The sequence below is a fragment of the Piliocolobus tephrosceles genome, chromosome 5 (assembly GCF_002776525.5).
Source record: "Piliocolobus tephrosceles isolate RC106 chromosome 5, ASM277652v3, whole genome shotgun sequence".
Lineage (NCBI taxonomy): Eukaryota > Metazoa > Chordata > Mammalia > Primates > Cercopithecidae > Piliocolobus > Piliocolobus tephrosceles.
In genome coordinates, this window is record NC_045438.1 from 81,347,501 (window position 1) to 81,366,013 (window position 18,513).

Here is an 18,513-nt window from a genome sequence, read left to right on the forward strand (position 1 = left end):
GCAATGTAGGTACGTTTAGCAGACAAACAAATGCTATTGTAATTATAAATGATCCCTTTCTAGCAATCAGAATAGGCTAACCCAAGGTTCTTTCCTAGGCAGCATTCTAGAAATACAGTTATCCATTGGAGGTAATGAAATTAAATTTTTGAACTCTACACAATTCTGACTGGTGTTTTGTTTTGTTTTGTTTTGTTTTGTTTTTTTCATTTAAAACAAACTTCTATGGTTTTACTGAATCCTACCTACTGATAAACTCAGAAAGCAACCCAAGTATCCCTTGCCCCTTGTTTCAGCCATCAAATGGTGTGCAAGTAGTATACGTTCAAGTTCTTATTTCAGCAAAGAGAAATAGTCAACACCCAGGAATGAGTAGGAAATCAGGGGCAGGGGGTGAGGGGAGGAAGGCTTCACAATAGATACATCTAATTGTTGAAAAATAAACACATGTGTTTTCCGGAATTTCTTTTTCCATTCCATAGGTTATAAAATGGTTTTACTTGGGGTGAGAGGGGAATCAGAAGCTGTGTGATCAAAACATCTTGAAAAACAGAAATGGTTTAAACAAAGTTAAGTGGGTTGCTTTACGCAGGACTTCTAAGAGCATCTCCTAAGCAAGTGGGCAACGTCTATTTCTGAGAGAGTGGTGTGATATTTCCTAAAGTTATTTTCAAAGGGAATCCTGTCTTCACTGAGCATCCTAGGAACATTGTTCCCAATACTACAAGGCCACTCTGGGAAACACTAAACCAGTTGTGGAGCAATTTATAAATAGCCTCAGAATTCCAATAGTTAACTAAAGATTTTCCGTTACTATTTCTGTTGTCTAATTACTTCAACACAGTTAACAGAAATAATAACAGAAAGTTATACCCCATATTATTATATTTATCCACCCTATTCCATTTGAGTTTCTTACAATTGCTGGCTGTACCCTGAGGCTCTATGAACTGAAGTTCCTGTGGTTTGATTTAAAATATTTTAATTAAGAGAAGCTTTCTGCCCCCAGGCTTTCTAAAGCAATTTTCAAAACCTCAGAAACAAACAAACAAACATCATACCAATGGTGTTACCACTGACAAACCACAACCATTTCTAGGCAGGCATTTCTTGCTTTGTTTTACTAAGCATAGAAGTATTTTATTCCAAATGACAACAATAAATCATAAAGTTAGGCAAAGCAGTACCAAAGTTATATGCCTTAGGCATCATGGGAAATACAAAGCTCACCACAAAAAACTTTCTGAGGCTGGAGAAGTCATCTTAATGTAGTGTGTATTGTGACTATCTAATTTAGGACTAGGGTTATCAAAGTTTTTCTGATGAAGATTTTTTTCCTGATTTCCCATAAAAGTGTTAGGTTTTCATGCATTTTCTTGTGGTTTTTGGAGGGAATCAACAAAAGTTTCAGGACATACATAGTAATGTTTCTCAACTGTGGCCCCAGTACCAGAAACTTTAGCGTCCAGAGAAACTTAGAAATGCAAATTCTCAGACCCCAAGTCAGACCTACTGAAAGGGAAATTTTGGAGATGGAGCCCAACAATTGGTTTTAACAAGTTCCTCCAGGTGATTCTGATGTTCACTAACATTGAGAACCACCCAGTTAGAGCAGAAGCTGATGTCATAATGACTTGGAGTTGAAGTCACTTAATAGTTCTAATCCTTAGTTTTCTTGCCTATAAAATGACTTTTAAAAACAGTAACATGACCTGCCTCAAAGGGTTGCTTTCAAGAAAGGAAAAATGAGATAGATTCTACAATGCCTGGCAGCAGCCAGCTTGAAGACAGAACAATTAAGTCATTTACCAGCCCGCTATTTAGGGTAGAAGGGAAGCCTTCATTTAGGGAGAAAAGTAAGCTTTTGTCTTTTTCATGCAAATATCATTCTTGAACAGCTAGCTCAGGGACCCCTGGTATGCTGTGAATCCTTTCAGTTATGCCTCCAAATTTTGTTCAGTGTATGAAATGAGTCCTTGCTACTCAAGTGCATATACTTTTATTACCACAGATGTCAGAAAGAATTTTTTGCCGAGTGGGTGGTGTGATTTAGTAAGAGCGAAACTACTGCTTGCTGTGAGTAAGGTAAAAGACAGTGCACCTTTGCCCAAGAACGATTTCATATTGACTGGCCAGGCAAGAACTTGGCCTCTGGAGCACAGCAGGGGTGCCCTCAGGGCAGTGAAGAGGGGTCGGTGACAGGTGGGAGTGGGGATCCAAGAGGCCAGCGTCAGGATGAGCACTCACAAGGGCCAGGGGCAGTGACCTCTCCATCTCACCCATCTGAAGGGATCCACTCTTCTCCCTTGTTTTACAGATGCAGAATCTGATGCTGAGAGTCATTAAGTGAGGGGCCAAGTGTCACTGAGCCAGTACCCAGACCTCTGTCTGTCTACCCTTCACAGCAGGCCAGTCTAGCTCCCAGTCCCTGGGGTGCTATTACCGACACTGTGCCATTATAGTCACACCGTAGTGGTGATTGTGTTGAAATTATTGCTGAATTACTTAGTTTTGTTTTGAGCTTTTCAATTCCTTCAAGTACACCACTAAAATTTCTAATATCCCAAAGTGTGCTAAGAACACAGAAAGGATGATAAGCACTGGGCTAGGTTTTAATGATAAGTTTCTACTCAGTTATTCTGCCCCTGTGCCTTGCCTTTGGAAACCACATTGCAAAGCTTCAGCCTCCTTTGATCCTGACTCCCACTAAAATGAGTTTCTCTAGAGCGGGCTTAAAACCCGTATTTGTATTCTACCTTGAATGCTTACAGTGACCCATAGTCTCATTTCCCGTCTTCCCCTTTGGAATTCGCCCTGTGGCTCCTGCTTCCTGCTTCCCCAGTCTGAATTCTTAATTGGCCTTATCTCCCCCTCAACACCTCTGGCCCTGCTGGTAACCTAGAGAAGAGCTGGCAATTGTAACAGAACAGGGAGTGCTTTCCTCCCATTCCCTGGAATGACCGGGGACTGCGTTCTGCACGCCAGGAATCAATTGAACCCATACAGCTTAGCACTTTGGCAGCTTTTCGACCCCCACCTGCTTTTTCCAATATCATCTTATCCGTTCCCTTCTGATCCAATCCATTACACAAAACTGAAGTATACTTCATTTATTAGCTGCTCTTTTAAAATTCTGTTAAGACTTAGGGAACGGAAAAAGGCAGAAAGATAAACGCTCGAAAATGGAAATTTTGGTCATTTCGGGAAAGGGGTGTTGAAGTCTCCGTAGTTGAGGGGTTTCATTATATACTTCAAAGTAAAATTAACGCTATTGCTGAGTTTTATTCATTCCTTTTGAAATACATATCCACGCTGGCAGCATCCCGCCTCTCACTCTCAGTAAACTCGCATTTAAGACTGATTGATCCTCTTATCTTTCACTAAGGCTTCTTGGCCTTTGAAGAGCATTTCCTGTGTCATTAAGATTTTCATTTCCAGTTCTTGAAATAGACAACAAACACCACTTTCCTAGTTTTATGGGACAGTTGGGCCCTTGTCATTAGCACACACTTCAGGTTTCTGAACTGACATTTTGTTCAAGAGGATAACAGAAGAGCTAATTATGCTGCATCTCTGCTGTAGAGCTTTTGGCCTTGCAGAGGTTTTCGGAACTTCGCAACTTGGGTTGGGTGGTTCTCAGGCCAAGGCAATCCCTATAGTTCGATGACACAATTAGAACGGCCAAGGCCTCCAGGATGTTTATCAAAATTACCCTCAGAATTTATCTCCAGAAACAATAAATATAGAGATAAAGACAAGGTGAAGTGGGTGGGTTTTTTTTTTTTTTTCAAATATTTCCTCATCAACTTAAATAAAAAGTAGAAGACAGCAAATTATATTCACAGCTGAAGTGTTTTTTTCTCTATTGCACATAGTTATTTGGTTTCGAAAACCAGTCACAGCACACACAGTGTCAGTTGTTGGAACTTTGTCTGGGGAAACAGAATGGGAGCATCTTGTTTTAGGAAATTATCTGTCTTAATTTTGAATCCACCTTAGTCATCTTCACTGGGGATTTGGAGAATGCTAGGCCCCTCTGATTTCTGACCCAGAAGACATACGAGGGTTTTTTTATGCTGTGGTTAATGTCATAACCTACATGTTGAAAAGCATTTCCGATACTTCTTCTACAAAGTTAATCAGAAAATCCTAGTTCCTCTAGTAAAGCATTAGCTGAAGGCCTCAAACATGTGACTACTAGGCACCAGCTGCATTTCTCACATGCCCTCCTGCTGAACTTCCACCCGTCTTAAAAAGAAGCCTCCAGCATCTTAATCCTAACTTCATGTCACTATTTGAAAGGTTACGATAGTCCAGACTTTCTTCATAATCTTCCAACACAAAGTGAGTATTTTCAACCTAAGCTGGAGATAGGAAGAGAAGAACAAAGCTCTCTCTCTGTCCATGGCTCAGGCTAATCAAGGTTTCAATCACCTTCCAGCAACTTCCTGAACAAAAACCAGCCAGGTCTCTCATTTCTTTATCTGTCATGACCTCAAGATAGCACAAACCAAAGTACCACGGATTGTTTTCCTTATGACTTACGGAATCTTTCTTCTTCCTCTCATATTCACAGTATCCTCTCATTAACTGAACAGCAGCCCCTACAAGTGGGCGGCAGCATTCCTAAAGATTTAAAAAGCCTACAGCCTGAAAAACAAAACCAATAGACATTGTTCATGTTAAATTCATGAGCTAAAATAAACATACAATGTTGCTCAAGATATAATGTTTTTCCTCCTAGAGCTTCTATTCCTAATAGAATTTTTTTGTTCAATTGTGATTATTATTTTTGTTTTCAGTAAATGTTACCTCATCCCATCAGGGAAAGGTGAAACCCAAGACTTTCAGATGTGAATTTATTGTTGATTCACTTTTTATTATGTGTTTAAATTGATATCTGGTAGATATATTTATAGTCTTGACTATTTCCGTTAAGATCGCAGCAATATAACTGGCTTAAAACAGAAAATGTAGGAAATGGTAATCTGTGATTAAACTCATATTCCATAGCCTTCCAGCCAGCCACAGGCTAAGAGAAAAGGTGGTTTTCAGTTGTAGAGAAAAGAGTCAAGGGACATGGGGCAGGCAGGCCATGGTGGGGGCACTTTGAGGTGTTTAAAGCTGTGTTGGAATGTAATGATAAGCTCTCTCACAGCAGCAGCAACAGATCTGTGAACAATCCCTTTCTCCAAACTGCTTCAATTTATATCCACAATTGGTCATTTACAATACATGTAGATGTGGTCATTTCCTTGACCATTTTAAAAAGTGAGGCCTGCTAAGGATTTTTAAGAATTATTTTGAAAACTTATTACCACACTGGGGCTCATTCAAGGGCACCAGCCCCAGGCTTCTATTTCCACAGTTTCTCTTCACTAACCAAGGAGAGTACAACTGGTGTTCACCTATCAGCCAAAGTGACACATTTTGGTTGGATCCCTGTGAATTTATACCTATTTAATTATGATTCATATACAATACCCTATCTCTTCTTAATATCTTCTTTTCTAGCTTTTGACCAAAAAATGAGAAAAAAAAAACAACAAAGCATCTACATTTTTGGCATATTAAAAATATTTATTCTCATTGACAGTTCTTTCACATGGCAAATGGCATTATTTTGAAAGCAAGAGTTATTTCTTTGCCTTATATTTGCTGGGCTTTACAGAATACGATCTTGTTACCATTGAGGAAATAGTTTTTCCATGAGCTCCAGGAAAATGTTATATAAAATTGTCCGTCTCAAAATTTACACGAGTATTTTACATTAACTTTTTTTTCCATAAGATTTTTCTTTGCTCTTTCTTCATTATTAAGCAATTGTCTGTCTTGCAAAAAAGTATTAGCCAGATTTTCATGGTTAGTATTCAGACATTCTGATTGCAAATAAGTACAGTTAGTACTATTTCATACGAAACCATTTGGATTTGTATCTGATAAGATTATTTTTACTCATCATTTTATTTTTTTAGTCCCTTGTTCACAGTACCCATTTAAAGTCATTTATGGATTAATTAATAGACAAATGAATGCATGCATGCCTTATGGCCCATCAAATTTTTTTTTAGCTTTTTATAGTATATGAACCTTCTGCGCTGTTGCTGTTTCTTTACAAAAAGGCTTTCTTGTACTCAGAGGTCTATATACTTAAAGAACTCTTAATAATGTCATCAAAGAAAACAGAAACTTTGAATTTAAATTCTAGCTCATTCATTTACCGGCTGTGTGATTTTTGAAGTAAAAAAATGAATAATAATACCTACATGGTAAGGTTGTTCTCAGAGCCAGAAATAATGTGTTTGAAATGCCTGTCACACAGCAGGCATTCTATATATTGATGTTGGCATTGTTTTAGCACTAGAAAAAAAGTCTTAAGAAACCCCGAGCACCTGCCATACTCACCAACTCCTTCTGAATAAAGCATCCATACACACTTCCTTAGGCATGATCCTTGCTTTCTGAGACCCCACTGTTTTTCCTAGATGCCTAAATCAAGGGTTAGTATCTGAATCTAAAGCAGTCTGACATGCATTGGCCATCAGCCTGTGGCATCACCTTGTGTGAGAAGAAATTCACCCAATAACAAGACTAGAATAAATAAGGACAACCGATCAATCCTATCTGATCTTCTCTCAGGGAGTTTGAATGTAAGACACCCACGGATCAGATGTGGAGCAGAGCTGGTGTGAAAGGGTTTGTGGAGAAAAAGTGGCATGCAGAAGCCCTCAAAGAGCCAAAACAAGAGGAGGAGTTAGGAACATCAGAGAAGCAGATTCAGTAGAAGAGGAAGAAAGAAGATGACTTGAGAATGAGGAAGTGATGGTCAAACCCACTCCAAGGTACTACCTCCTAGAGTGGCTGCTGCTGTTCCAGAGCATGTCAGATCTCCTAGCTGTTCAGCTGTGAGCAGCCAGTTGCCTGTGCCTCTTTATTTCCCATTATATCTATCCCTTGTAATAAATCACCCCCCACAGGTCTTGCCTCTGTTCCTTGTAACCAACCTGTGCATTACCCACATGGTAACAGGGAGTAGAAGGTAGAAGCCAGAGCAGGGGTGGGGGGTGCTGACCGATGGTAGGGACATCTCACTTTGTCAGCTTTTTATTCTTTCCCCTCTTGTTTCCATCTTTCACCTGCACTACTCAAACCACCATAGTGCTGAAAAGGAGCATAAAGGTCACTTATGCTAACTGGTCATAGGGACATTTGTAATTCAATATTCAACATTAATCCCCTTTCCGAACTATACCTAAATTTTCTCCTTTGAAAACTTTCCCCTCCTCCTTTAAGAAGGATGGTGAATCCAGCTGCCCTGATCCCCCTCCCATGATGCTAAAAAGTCTCTATAAAATTCTTCAACTAGCTTATGCCTCTTCTTTTCCTTATTCCACTAAGGAGTGAGCGCAAGTTTTAAGGTCAGCTAACAGATTCTTTCTCCAGAGATTTTAACCCTTAAGCAGAGAGACTTTTCCCATCTCTTTGCCCTTCATATTCTTTGCCTGGCCACACCCTCTCTTTATTGCTCCTTGAACACATTTTGCAGTTGCTTTTCCTTCTTTCTGCCAAACTCTCCCCACAAGGTTTCTAGTACCTTCCTCGTTATTCTGTTCTGTTACTGTATTTCCTTTTAGAACTCTTCTTAGCACTTATCACTTCTTGGAATAGTACATACTTATTTCTTTATTAGTTTGGTGTCTATTTCCTCACTAAAATATAAGCTGCACAAGACCAGGGCTCTTACTCATTCCCTGTAGTATCCCCATGCCCAGATCTTATGAGTACCCAATAAACATTTAGTAAATAAAGTAAGAATTTGTTCTTTCCATTGATGGTGTCTGGCCTGTATTGTGGAGTGGTTTTGCCAACTAGACCTTTTGGAGTTGCCTGGATTTTTCTTCTTTCCACCACAGGTCTACTGGACTCTATTAGCAACTCCAAGCTTTCCCAAATCCTTTCAATACATTCCCTTCTTGCATAAGTTGCCTAAGATATTTAATTTTACTTTTAACCCTAGTTTACACACTTCCTAATCAATGCTTGAATTACAGAACCCTGAGTTCTCACTTGAATTCCAGGTAGGCAATGAAAGAAACTGGAAACTTATCATCCCACAAGTTTTCATCTTAGAAAATGTTTTTGTTCCATTATAGACCCTACTTCTCCCATTTGGGACAAAAGCAAACCAACTTAATGCCTCTTCCATTGATAAAAGTAAATCAAATTAAGGCAATTGCCTCCAGGATGGTATGAGTTATCAGTATCTTTGAACTGTGAGTACCAACTTGCATTCCAAAACAAGGAACATATAAATCTAAAAATAATTTATAGTTTTTTTAAATGAACATTGGATGACAAAGGGACAATTTACTTAGGTTAGCTTCCTTGCGGTGCTTCATTCCTACTCCAACTTCTGATATTTTCCCAACATTTTATATCTCTTCCTTTCTCAGAACGACAAAAAGAGAGAGAAGAGAAAGTACACTAAAGAAAAGAGAAACAAAGAAAAGAGAAGGAGTAAAGCAACACAAACATTGTTTAGCAATTTCCATCCACACATCTCTCTTCACATGTTACTTTATCATAAGTCTGAATGTGTGCTATTGTGGTGGTTTGTGTATTGCACCTTATATATAATATATAATATAATATATATTTAATATTTATCTATATATTAAAATTACATATAATATATAATTTGGCTAATTGTGACCTCATTCATCTAACATACATTTATAGAACGAATAAAATATCTTCATTTCCTAGAAGACTTAAAACTTTGAAATTGTAAAATTAGAAAAGATTTAAGCTCTTTGGCTCAGAGAAGCAGGACAGATAAATAGAAAAGTAACCTGATTCCAGGGTAAATAAAATTATACAGTAAACTAAGAAATTTGGAACAGAAAGGCAGTTCCAGACACATCTATGAGAATAGTCTCCAACATGAAACAGGACTAGGTTTTGTATCCTAAAACTGAATATACCTGTTCTTTATGTAGTTTGCATTAGGTTATCCTCACATTTGTAATAAAAAGGTTTTGATTGTACTAAAGAAAACCAGCCCAACAGCATGTAGCTGCTGTGATGATTCACCACCTGGAAAAGTAAAAGAAAACAAAAGGGTCCATATTCCTAACGCCATAGCCATGAGAGAGAACCTTAACCTGGCATGAGCAGTAAATCAGCATCAAAACTGAGTCTCTTCTTCCTTTTCAAAACCCTAGTTTCACGTTAGTTTACATACCCCTGGCATCAGTTGCCCTGGGCATCTCTTACTTAAATTCTGCTCCACTGCCCTCCTTTCTATCAGACATAAATAATTCCCCTTCTCACTACTTCTAATCCTCTTATTTCCTTCTACAAAATTATACTAATCTGAATCCTCCTATTCAAATGATTCTTAAAACCACTTGTAAGAAATTACAGGTTGAGAATCGCTAATCCTCATAGCCAAAATCCAAAATGTTTCCCAATCTGAAACTTTTTGAGTGCTGACATGATGCTCAAAGCTTCCAATTTTGGATTTCTGGATTAAGAAAGCTGAACCAGTAAGTGTAATGTACATATTCCAAAATCTGAAACAACATCAGAAATCTGAAATGCTTCTGATGCCAAGCATTTCAGATAAAGGATACTCTACCTATATTAGCTAACCCACTTACTGACATAGTTTTATCATGTTGCTAACAATAAAAATATGAGAAGCAGCAATATCCAGCAAAAGCATTGGCCAAAACTTGAAAGGAAAATTTGCTTTCACAAAAATATGTCTCCATGATACCTATATTCATTTTCTACTCCAATAGGTAGGGTCTGGCTTAGAAGTGACAAACTTCTAAATGCGACAACTATCAATTCTAACTCAACCTTTTAACTGCCCCTCAGTTATAATATCAATATCCTTCGATCTGTTTCTCATAACACTAGGCAGTCTTTCTAAAATACAAGTGGAGAATACAAATTCTGGTCCATGAACACAGATATGCATACATAAAATAAAGGACCCCCATGAATATGGACCCTTTTGTTTTCTTCTACCTTCCCAGGTAGTAAATCCTCACAGCAGCTATATGCTCTTGGGCTGGTTTTCCTCACTACAATCAAAACCACTTTATTACATTTAAAAACTTCTCAAATCTGCTGAATAAGAATCTTAGTATTTTGAAATTTAGAAAAACGAGGTCAAGGCAAATAATTTTTTAATAAAATCAATAAAAAACAGTTTAGCTGTGGTTTATAGGAGACATAAATAAACGAATAAATCTGCCTTGTGCTAATGCCTTTATAACTATTGTAATATGCCACAGTGTCTTCCATTCTGCAGTCTTCAATCCCAATATTCATATGTAGTACACTGCTATCCTATTAATGTTCACATATAATACAGTGAATTTGTAGAAAGTTCAAATCAAAAACAGTTCCCGCACCCAGACTCAACTCAGTAGCTAGAAAATGGGAATAGAACATTGATTTTTATTCTAATTTTGCATTTTAATTTTAGAACCTAAATTGTTTTGGTAGCAAAAGCAACCATACTTCTGATATCCATCAACACTGAAAGCAGGATGCAAGTCAGGAACTTGTGGTAGTCATCTGTACTACCACATTAGTAGAGATGCTATCTGAGAATGAAGCCTTCAGGAAAGAAAGCAGCACCTACAGAAGGACAGAAATGGATTCCAGCTTAGATGATCAGGGTAGCTAGACCTAGTTGTGCAACCCACATATTATCCAAACATTAGGTGAACTCACATATTATCTAAACATTTCATGTACATCAGGCAATACATTATATTTTTAACAATATGAGTTCAATTTCTAGCACTGCAGCCTGAAGAATTAGGACTAACACAGCAACCTATTTATCAAATATCAAAATGAACAAAGAAATCTAGAAAAGCAATGAATGATTATTCTCCTATGAAAAACATACCCATTGATATTAGGGATTTGCCAAGCTTTCTTTGTGGAAGTTTCTAGAGATTAGTCATTCCCTCATCTAATCACTGTAGTCTGCCCCAACCCCTCTCCTAATAGAACTTCTCTACACCCCTGAGAATTCAGAGTCTGTTTACACAGCCTGGATGAATGGCCAGTGAGCTGTAGGACCTCTTTCCAGTCACAGGAGTGGTCACCATACTCAAACTGGCCAGTCCAGTTCTCTCTCTGTAAAAACTAAAATTATGTAATCTCTGGTGATTCTTAAACTAAAAGGACATAGCTTGGTGTGGGCATTTTATACACATGCTCATTTAAAAAAATCAGATGAATAAGAAAAAAACTTGTTGCAGAAATAACAAAGAATTAAGCTAATATCCAGTACACATCAGAGAGACCCAGAAAAACGGTAACTCCCTTGGTCTTAGACTTATTCTCCTTCTATATTCTGGCTATAGGTCTCCTAAGTTCTGGCTACATTGTTTGCCCTTCTAATAATTCAATATATTTTTCCTTGCAGCTTTAGCTAGTTTGAATGGATTTTGGCTACTTGCAACCACTCTCTCTGAAAAACAGATTATCTAGCATATGTAAAATATTTGAGGTACTTTAAAGAGAAAGCTAAATCAATTCAGAGTATGAATAAAGGTGGTCCCAACTTTTAGATTCAATTTATGCTTTTGGCAACTTCAACTTTAAGAGAAATTCCACAAAGGTAAATCCCCTTGTCTGTGCACTGTGTGTTTGCAGGTAGTTAATTTCAGGTCCTTAGCTTTAGCTATTTGGACATTAATGAAAACCATTCAAATGATTCAATACAGGCAGAGAAAAATGCAAAACAGCTATAGGGACTATATTTTTAAAGCATGATCTCAGACAAACCTATGAGTACTTGACACCAGAGTGATCCTTCTAAAACCCTAAACTGATCGTGCCTTTCCTGCTTCAAAACCTCTTAGAGTGCATCATTTATTTTAATAGAAAATGCAAACTTACTGGTTTAGTGCTTACCTACTTCCCCAATCCCGTGCCCCACTCACATATACCTTATAAGCACTCCTCAGTCTTTCAACACAGTACCCCAACTCTAGAATAAAATGAACACATTATCTTGGGGTCTAAGGGCATTGCGAAAAGCTGCTCTTATAAGCACAACATTTATATGAAATATTCATGCTTGGTTGCATAAATTTTTACATTTTTTTCAATACTATATTCAATTTTTTTGAGATGTATTTCCCAAGAATTGAAAATTCATGACGAGTTTTAAGCTTATCTAATTTATTAACTATCCTTGATGTCTGTTAGAGTACCTAGCACAGAATAGGTAGTCAATAAATATTGGTTGAACCAATAAAAAGTAAATTTTTGGGGGTAAATAAGGTCACATCTATTCTGTGGCCTTACATACCTCCTATAACACAAATTTGTCTGACAGCTTGAGAAGCAGTGCTCTGGTTATTCTGAGCTGTATATTTCCTGACTCATTCCAACACACTCTTCAAGATACCATTAACGATAGTCTATTGGGAGGCTTCCTTGCCTTCCTGAGGAGCACTTCTTCTGTGCCCTGTAAGCATCTCTAGCATAAAATGCAGTATACTGTACAGTAATGATTTGTCTACTTTGCTATCTTCCCTACAAGATTAGAAACTCCCTTAGGTTGTAGTCCATATTTTGTTCCCATCAGTAGCTCCAGCACCTGGCCCATCGAAGGTTTGCATGAACATGATATTGAATAAATGAATGACAAGGTCAATGATTCAGATCACCTGGAATAAACACGTGGCTGCCACCATTATAGGTTTTTGTTGGTCACCACTAAAAGCAGATATCAGCAGTGTGAGAAATGGTAAAACCTGGGATATGCCTGTGGCTGACACATCATCTCTTACCTTTCCTTTAGAAAAACTGAGTAGATGATGAAGTTATATAACCAGAACACTTTAGATGGAGACACGATAATTTTTAAACTGTGTTTGTGCCAAGAGCTACTATACACTACTATTTCTTCCATGCTTATAGGGCTTATAACAAAGTAGTCATGAACTAACAAAACACTAATGCCTAAGAACAAAAGTGCAGCCCTCTCCTCTGATCTATTCTTTCAGCTGCTTCACCTGTTACTCAAAGAGGCCCAGTTACCAGAACCTATACCCAGTTGTGACCTGTCATAAAGGAGTTTCAAACTTTATTCTTAGCACAACTAAGTATTTAAATATGTTGGAAAGTTAAACACTGATGAATTAATCTGACATCCCAAATATTTATTTTTTGCTTTAGAAACACCAAAGGGAGAAAATCAGTAGTTTATTCAGTATGAGTCACGGGTACATAGAATAAACAGCCAATCTGCAGTGGAGCTTGCACCCTACTCAACAGCAGGAAACCCTTCCAGCATTACTGTGTCCTTTATAATCTATAAGACTCTGGGGAATCTGGAAATTGTTTTGCCGCCAAAGCATATAGGGGGAAGGAGGGGCAACACGCCAGCACCTCTTAAAGCAAGCACAAAAGTGCCATTCTCTCATCCAGCAAAACAATGAGATTAGCTATTTTATCACTAATTTTTTACTCTCCTTGCCTACTTTGTAAACACAACATGGATGACTTTGCTCCTTATCAGCTGCAAACTGAATCTGCCTTTGTTGAGGCACAGTCAATCAGCAGGCTGTCTGTGCATTCACTCAGTGATATACTCAACTGAAAAAAGACAGACTTTCAATTTCCCCGCAATAACAGAAAAAAAAAATAAAAATAAAAATAAACCGAATGAAAAACAGAAAAGACTCTTCTGTACAGCGTAATCTAGAGTTCATTTACTCTTCTAGACAGAATGAGATTAAAAACCAATGAAGGTCAAAGCTATTAACATTTGGATCAGAGGGCATTTTGCCTGTTAGGATCTAGTTAGACTGGGCCTTTGTAATTGCCCAGTTTGTTTCCAACATGTCATGTAAACACTAACATTAGCTAAAGCCTGAGTGGTCTCAGGCTCCACATAGGCAGCTTTATCTTTGATTAGCAGCAAAAACACGTAATTCTTTATATACCAATTTGAATGGTCAATGAACCTCTTCATTTTTGCTAGTACCACTTGATTGTGAAATTTCCAAATGGACCATAATTTGATTTCCCTTTAGAGCCCTTCTGCTGTTCATTTTTTAAAGTATGTGAGTGACAGCTTCCTTGCATACTAGGCAACTTTGAGTGCCAGCACATTAGACTTAACAAAGAATGCCCTTGATCATCAAGAAAGACTAAGGAAATTTGAGTGCTAGTCTAGAAGATAACCTTTTGTGATTAAATTACTGTCAACATACCATGAAACAGCTCCTTCCTCAAGCTCTGGCAGTAACATCTTTCCTTTGCTCTGATGTTTCCTAAAAATGAAAACTGAACTCTGAGAGCATCTTCTAGACAAAATTTAGCACCCTCTACTCACATTGTCTATTCCCATTGCAAGCAAATAATGCATGGGAACGGTGTGTGTGACTTTGAATGCATGCCCAAGCCCTTCAAAAAAAGCTGAAAAATATTTACACGTCTATCAACATTAGTACACATAAAGGAAGCTTTTCCACTTTCCATGTCTCCATTTTCTTCTCTACCCACAAAAACACCTCAGTCCTCATGTCTCAAATCCCCTTGAAGTCTTCCCTGACATCACTAAATATCAGGAGCTTCTGATTTTATGAATGTACATGACACTTCCAGACTTTATTGTAGACAGATGTGGTTTGCTTTTGTTTCTTGTTTACTCATATAAGAGTCTCACATTATAATTATTTGTTAATTTCCATTTCCCCTACTAAGCTCTGAGCTTAATAAGGGAGGACTATGCCATCTATCTTTTTAACATCAGCATCCAGTCTTGAAACTTAATCATTGAATAAACAAATCTTTAGAAGAACAGAGACCATTTCAGAGTACTATTCTTTTAGTCCCAATGACACTTTAGTTATTTAAATTAAGCAGAATGACTGTATGTGTTACCTATATTTTTATACAATTCTTAGTAAAATGTTACATTCATATGTTACATACAAATGTTGTATTGTAATTTCCATAGAGTCATCTTACCTTTTAGATTATTGCTTAAATTAAATATCATTTGTTGCATTATTCTTACTGGTTGCTTTGGGTAGACAGTTTCATTGCAATGAGTTAAATCCCCAGGAAAGCTAGCTTTGAAAATAGGAATTCTCAAAAATCCCAGCCCAGATTGGGAAAAACTACAATAAAGTCAAACATCTACCTTTTGTCCCTGTCTCCACTTTTGCTTCTCAAAGGACCATTCCATTTTCTCCTTCACTTCTATATGGGACATCACCGCCACCTCAAAATTGTGGCTTCAGCCACTGAGTCTACATAATATTGCAGAGCCAGAAACCAGAACAATATGAATTGCTCTGTCCACACCACAATTCAAACTTTGGGGATGAAAAAACTAGTTGGCCCACTTTGGTTTATGTTTCTACCTCTAGTCCAGTCATTTATGGACAAAGTCACAGGACACATACACCTACACATTAAGAAGGAAATGGAAGAAAGCACATACAAAAAAGACAACTTCATTACATATATTTCTGAACATTTCTACCACACACAGGAAAATCTGAAATCATTGTTTCATTGTTATTAAACCAACCAATATTTATTGAGTACTAACTGTTCAAGTTTCTAAGATAGATTCCCAAATACAAAGATGATTTGTAGACTCAGGGCAGGAGAATACATACTCCAATGTATGGAGTATGCATGGAAAAAGATAACTAAAATATATTGAGTTTTGATCAAAGGTACTGTCAGCTTTTCAACAAATAATGTTGTTGGAACATTTGGACATTCATATGCAAAAAAACACAACTTTGACCCAAACCTTACATTTTGCACAAAAATTAGTTCCAAATGGATTATAGACCTAAATGCAAAATGTTACATTGTAAATGTTTAGAAGAAACCATAGGAGAAAATTTTCATGCCTTGGAGCTAGGCAAGGAGGTCTTATATGTAATGCCAAAAGCATAATCCATAAAAGAAAAAGTTAATATATTGAACTTTTGCCCTACAAAAGACACTGCTTAAAGGAATAAAAATGCAAATTAGAGATGAGAAAATATTTGCAAATCACATATCTGATAAAAGACTTATATCCATAACATATAAAGAATTCTCAAACTCAATAAAGAACTCTCAACTCAATAGTAAAATAAAAATTAATTTTAAAATCTTTTTTTAAATGGGCATAAGACTTAAATAGATGTTTCACCAGAGAGAATATATGGATAATGAATAAACACATGAAAAGATGTTCAACATCACTAACCATTGAAAATTATTTAACATTAAAAAAATCCTGGGGGGGCGGAGCAAGATGGCCGAATAGGAACAGCTCCAGTCTCCAACTCCAAGCGCGAATGACACAGAAGACCAGTGATTTCTGCATTTTCAACTGAGGTACTGGGGTCATCTCACTCGGGAGTGCCGGACAATCGGTGCTGGTCAGCTGCTGCAGCCCGACCAGCGAGAGCTGAAGCAGGGCGAGGCATCGCCTCACCTGGGAAGCGCAAGGGGGAAGGGAATCCCTTTTCCTAGCCAGGGGAACTGAGACACACAACACCTGGAAAATCGGGTAACTCCCACCCCAATACTGCGCTGTAAGCAAACGGGCACACCAGGAGAATATATCCCACACCTGGCCGGGAGGGTCCCATGCCCACGGAGCCTCCCTCCTTGCTAACACAGCAGTCTGCGGTGATCTAACGAAAGGCAGCAGCGAGGTTGGGGGAGGGGCGCCCACCATTGCTGAGGCTTAAGTAGGTAAACAAAGCCGCTGGGAAGCTCGAACTGGGTGGAGCTCACAGCAGCTCAAGGAAACCTGCCTGTCTCTGTAGACTCCACCTCTGGGGACAGGGCACAGCTAAAAAATAACAGGGGAAAATGCAGAGGCCTGTGCAGACGCGAACGACTCTGTCTGACAGCTTTGAAGAGCAGTGGATCTCCCAACACGGAGGTTGAGATCTGAGAAGGGGCAGTCTGCCTGCTCAAGTGGGTCCCTGACCCCTGAGTAGCCTAACTGGGAGACATCCCCCACTAGGGGCAGTCTGACACCCCACACCTCACAGGGTGGAGTACACCCCTGAGAGGAAGCTTCCAAAGTAAGAATCAGACAGGTACACTCGCTGTTCAGCAATATTCTACCTTCTGCAACCTCTGCTGCTGATACCCAGGCAAACAGGGTCTGGAGTGGACCTCAAGCAATCTCCAACAGACCTACAGCCGAAGGTCCTGACTATTAGAAGGAAAACTATCAAACAGGAAGAACACCTATACCAAAACCCCATCAGTACGTCACCATCATCAAAGACCAGAGGCAGATAAAACCACAAAGATGGGGAAGAAGCAGGGCAGAAAAGCTGGAAATTCAAAAAATAAGAGCGCATCTCCCCCTACAAACGAGCGCAGCTCATCGCCAGCAATGGATCAAAGCTGGTCAGAGAATGACTTTGACAAAACGAGAGAAGAAGTCTTCAGTCCATCAAACCTCTCAGAGCTAAAGGAGGAATTACATACCCAGCGCAAAGAAACTAAAAATCTTGAAAAAAGAGTGGAAGAATTGACAGCTAGACTAATTAATGCAGAGAAGGTCATAAACGAAATGACAGAGATGAAAACCATGACACGAGAAATACGTGACAAATGCACAAGCTTCAGTAACCGACTCGATCAACTAGAAGAAAGAGTATCAGCGATGGAGGATCAAATGAATGAAATGAAGCGAGAAGAGAAACCAAAAGAAAAAAGAAGAAAAAGAAATGAACAAAGCCTGCAAGAAGTGTGGGATTATGTAAAAAGACCAAATCTACGTCTGATTGGGGTGCCTGAAAGTGAGGGGGAGAATGGAAACAAGTTGGAAAACACTGTTAAGGATATCATCCAGGAGAACTTCCCCAACCTAGCAGGCCAGGCCAACATTCAAATTCAGGAAGTACAGAGAACGTCACAAAGATACTCCTCCAGAAGAGCAACTCCAAGACACATAATTGCCAGATTCACCAAAGTTAAAATGAAGGAAAATATCTTAAGGGCAGCCAGAGAGAAAGGTCGGGTTACCCACAAAGGGAAGCCCATCAGACTAACAGCAGATCTCTTGGCAGAAACTCTACAAGCCAGAAGAGAGTGGGGGCCAATATTCAACGTTCTTAAAGAAAAGAATTTTAAACCCAGAATTTCATATCCAGCCAAACTAACTTTCATAAGTGAAGGAGAAATAAAATCCTTTACAGATAAGCAAATGCTTAGAGACTTTGTCACCACCAGGCCTGCCTTACAAGAGACCCTGAAGGAAGCCCTAAACATGGAAAGGAACAACCGGTACCAGCCATTGCAAAAACATGCCAAAATGTAAAGACCATCGAGGCTAGGAAGAAACTGCATCAACTAATGAGCAAAATAACCAGTTAATATCATAATGGCAGGATCAAGTTCACACATAACAATATTAACCTTAAATGTCAATGGACTAAATGCTCCAATTAAAAGACACAGACTGGCAAACTGGATAAAGAGTCA